Source organism: Salmo salar, chromosome ssa13, assembly GCF_905237065.1.
Source record: "Salmo salar chromosome ssa13, Ssal_v3.1, whole genome shotgun sequence".
NCBI classification, from domain to species: domain Eukaryota; kingdom Metazoa; phylum Chordata; class Actinopteri; order Salmoniformes; family Salmonidae; genus Salmo; species Salmo salar.
In genome coordinates, this window is record NC_059454.1 from 27408229 (window position 1) to 27413262 (window position 5034).

Consider the following 5034-nt stretch of genomic DNA (forward strand, 5'->3'; position numbering starts at 1 on the left):
CACACACTGCCACTTTCAGAGGAGATGAAGAATGTAACAGGGTAATAGTACTTGTACGTCAGTGTTGCCTGCCCAGTTGGATTCCGATTAGGATGGGACGGAGCAGGGATGGATGGTTGTCCAAGTCTCTCTCGACAGCAGTGCTGAGGCCAGAAGGCCTAAATAATTCACAGCCCAAGCAGCGATACCCACTTCTCTCTCTGTCAGTACTCAGTCCAGGAAAGTAAAGTCTATTGGAGTTGTTTCCGTGCAGCTAATTCTTTCTCTGATCACAGCCGGGATGGATGGGGAACTTAGTTACTTTGTTTTCCGCAGGGACACCTCTGGGATGATTGCTTTGGTCTGAATAGAATACGTTTTCGTCAATAGGTGTTTGGCTTCAAAGGAGGTATGTATCAATCTGTTCACCTGGTGTAGCAAGTCCTGTAATTTATACAGATACTCACAGAGGGCGGGCCGATTAGGCCAGACAGCGTGTCACAGGGATCACCCAGTTGATTCTGAGAATCCAGCACATTCCTGTCCATTCACACAAACCTGGAATTTCCTCATAAGTGTCTACAACATGTCTTATTGTAAAAAAACAGTTCAACAGTCCTTAGGATGAAATACGCGGCCTGTAGGTTCCAAACATGCCTTGGGTGAAATGTCCACATTCCATGTTACAGCAAATACACGTTATACCCCTTTTAATGACATCAGAAGAGAAATTTCACAGTATGCTTCAAGTTATCGCAACATGTCATGAGTCCTTCAGTTTGATATATTGTTCAGAAAACGTGTTTAAATGTCCTTGCGCTATTGATGGCACTTTCCTTTGTTACAAAGGAATATCATAGACCGACCCCCCCCCCTGGAATTCACATCCCTGGCACCTGAAAGACTAGCTGAAAATCCCCCATAACATGTGAGTCGTAAAAGATGGTTGGCTGATTGGCCGAGAGTGTCTGTCTTTTGGCATGTGATAGTGCTTGAGGAGGGCAAAAGTGTAAATCTTGGCCTGGAATGTGGTACATAGGGAATATTTGTTCTCCACCACAGAGAAAATCTCAACAAAACTTTTGTTATGTCGTGATCATATGAGATAAATAAATTATGATCTCGACATAACGAGGGAATACTTTTTTTTATTCCTTGCTGGACTTCCGTACTTATCTGCTCCAGGGCAGACTAACCAAGGGGCAAGGGTTCTGATCTAGAAGCACGGTTTCGACTGCTCCTACAGTTCTGCTTGGGTACTGCAGTTTAACTGACAGACAACAATTTCCATAGATGGCCACATAGAGAAGTCAGATATGAAAATTCCTAATAAGATACTTTAGTCATCACTTTTGTGCACAAAACATCAATTTCTTTTTTCATCACTCAGAGCCAATGTCTGACATGTTTTTGGATGAGGTGATGACGTTGTCGCTGCTCGCGCTGTTCCCTGTGCTAACTACAGGGTAATTACCCTGATTGAAATGACTAAGCTGCGAGTTGAGGACCAATCTCTCTTGCAAAGATTGCATCATCACCCCTTCATTTGAGGAAGACGATTGATTAAACAATTATAATGTTACATTTTTGTTTATGTCACATTTTTGTTTTGATTTCGGCACAAATAAAAATGTGGCATTGTCTCGCCCAGGAATTGATGTTTCAGCGTTGTCGCAATGAAGAGTTCGGCATTCAATTAGGGTTTCCACTAGTTACCAAAGCCACAAAGTCAAAATTGACTGTAGGCTTATTGTAAAATTTCATGAAAAACAAATTTTAACATTAATTTAAGGTTATGGTTAGGCAAAAAGTTAGTGTGGTTAAGGTTAGAGTTAGATTTAAAATAACATTTTAAGAAGAGCGATTGCAGAAATAGGAACTTTGTGGCGCTGGTAACTAGTGACTACCTTCGACTAGGGATGTGTGAAATGGTTAGCTTTAGAAAACCCTGAGAAGATCTAGCTTGCTTCATAGAATACCCCTCTGGTTTTATGTTTGAATACATTTTTCAGAGACAATATTTTCCATCTGCTATGTTTTACAGATGGTCATACTATCAACAAACTATCTGTTGATAAGCAACTGCTTGCTAAGTCTCTCATTGTTGCCGCTTGCTATAGACCTCCCTCTGCCCCCAGCTGTGCCCTCGATACCATATGTGAATTGATTGCCCCCCATCTATCTTCTGAGCTTGTGCTACTAGGTGACCTAAACTGGGACATGCTTAACATCCCGGCCATCCTACAATCTAAGCTTGATGCCCTCAATCTCACACAAATTATCAATGAACCTACCAGTTACAACCCCAAATCCGTAAACACGGGCACCCTCATAGATGTCATCCTAACTAACTCGCCCTCCAAATACACCTCTGCTGTTTTCAATCAAGATCTCAGCGATCACTGCCTCATTGCCTGCATCCGTAATGGGTCTGCGACCAAACGACCACCCCTCATCACTGTCAAACGCTCCCTAAAACACTTCTGCGAGCAGGCCTTTCTAATCGACCTGGCCGGGGTATCCTGGAATGACATTGACCTCATCCCGTCAGTAGATGATGCCTGGCTATTCTTTAAAAGTGTCTTCCTCACCATCTTAAATAAGCAAGCCCCACTCCAAAAATGTAGAACTAGGAATAGATATAGTCGTTGGTTCACTCCAGACCTGTCTGCCCTTGACCGGCACAAAAACATCCTGTGGCGTTCTGCATTAGCATCGAATAGCCCCCGTGATATGCAACTTTTCAGGGAAGTTAGGAACAAATATACACAGGCAGTTAGAAAAGCTAAGGCTAGCTTTTTCAAGCAGAAATTTGCATCCTGTAGTACTAACTCAAAAAAGTTCTGGGACACTGTAAAGTCCATGGAGAATAAGAGCACCTCCTCCCAGCTGCCCACTGCTCTGAGGCTAGGAAACACTGTTACCACCGATAAATCCACTATAATTGAACATTTCAATAAGCATTTCTCTACTGCTGGCCATGCTTTCTACCTGGCTACCCCTACCCCGGTCAACTGCCCAGCACCCTCCACAGCAACCTGCCAAAGCCCCCACCATTTCTCCTTCACCCAAATCTAGATAGCTGATGTTCTGAAAGAGCTGCAAAATCTGGACCCATACAAATCAGCCAGGCTAGACAATCTGGACCCTCTCTTTCTAAAATGATCTGCCAAAATTGTTGCAACCCCTATTACTAGCCTGTTCAACCTCTCTTTCGTATCGTCTGAGATTCCCAAAGATTGGAAAGCTGCCACGGTCATTCCCCTCTTCAAAGGGGGTGACACTCTAGACCCAAACTGATACAGACCTAGATCTATCCTACCCTGTCTTTTTAAGGTCTTCGAAAGCCAAGTTAACAAACAGATTACCGACAATTTCGAATCCCACTGTACCTTCTCCGCTATGCAATCTGGTTTCAGAGCTGGTCATGGGTGCACCTCAGCCACGCTCAAGGTCCTAAACCACATCATAACCTCCATCGATAAGAGACATTACTGTGCAGCCGTATTCATCAACCTGGCCAAGGCTTTCGACTCTGTCAATCACCACATTCTTATTGGCAGACTCGACAGCCTTGGTTTCTCAATTGATTGCCTCGCCTGGTTTACCAACTACTTCTCTGATAGAGTTCAGTGTGTCAAATCGGAGGGCCTGTTGTCCGGACCTCTGGCAGTCTCTATGGGTGTGCCACAGGGTTAAATTCTCGGGCCGACTCTCTTCTCTGTAAACATCAATGATGTCGCTCTTGCTGCTGGTGATTCTCTGATCCAACGTCTATGGAGACGACACCATTCTGTATACTTCTGGCCCTTCTTTGGACACTGTGTTAACAAACCTCCAGATGAGCTTCAATGACATACAACTCTCCTTCCGTGGCCTCCAACTGCTCTTAAATGCAAGTAAAACTAAATGCATGCTCTTCAACCGATCACTGCCCGCACCTGCCCGCCTGTCCAGCATCACTACTCTGGACGGTTCTGACTTAGAATAGGTGGACAACTACAAATACCTAGGTGTCTGGCTAGACTGTAAACTCTCCTTCCAGACCCACATTAAGCATCTCCAATCCAAATTTAAATCTAGAATCGGCTTCCTATTTTGCAACAAAAGCATCCTTCACTCATGCTGCCAAACATACCCTCGTAAAACTAACCATCCTACAGATCCTCAACTTCGGCGATGTCATCTATAAAATAGCCTCCAACACTCTACTCAACAAATTGGATGCAGTCTATCACAGTGCCATCCGTTTTGTCACCAAAGCCCCATATATCACCCACCACTGCGACCTGTACGCTCTTGTTGGCTGGCCATCGCTTCATACTCGTCGCCAAACCCACTGGCTCCAGGTCATCTACAAGTCTCTGCTAGGTAAAGCCTCGCCTTATCTCAGCTCACTGGTAACCATAGCAGCACCCACCCATAGCACCCGCTCCAGCAGGTATATCTCACTGGTCACCCCCTAAGCCAATTCCTCCTTTGGCCTCCTTTCCTTCCAGTTCTCTGCTGCCAATGACTGGAACGAACTGCAAAAATCTCTGAAGCTGGAGACCCATATCTCCCTCACTAGCTTTAAGCACCAGCTGTCAGAGCAGCTTACAGATCACTGCACCTGTAAACAGCCCATCCAACTACCTCATCCCCATACTGTATTTATTTATTTATCTTGCTCCTTTGCACCCCAGTATCTCTACTTGTACATTCATCTTCTGCACATCTACCATTCCAGTGTTTAATTGCTATATAGTAATTACTTCGCCACCATGGCCTATTTATTGCCTTAACTTACCTCATTTGCACTCACTGAATATATATTTTTCTTTTTTCTACTGTATTATTGAGTGTATGTTTGTTTATTCCATGTGTAACTCTGTGTTGTTGTATGTGTCGAACTGCTGTGCTTTATCTTGGCCAGGTCGCAGTTGCAAATGAGAACTTGTTCTCAACTAGCCTACCTGGTTAAATAAAGGTGAAATAAATCAAATAAATTAAAATAAGGTTAGGGTTAGGTTTAGAGATAAGGGTAAGGGTTAAGTTTAGGGTTAGGATAAGGTT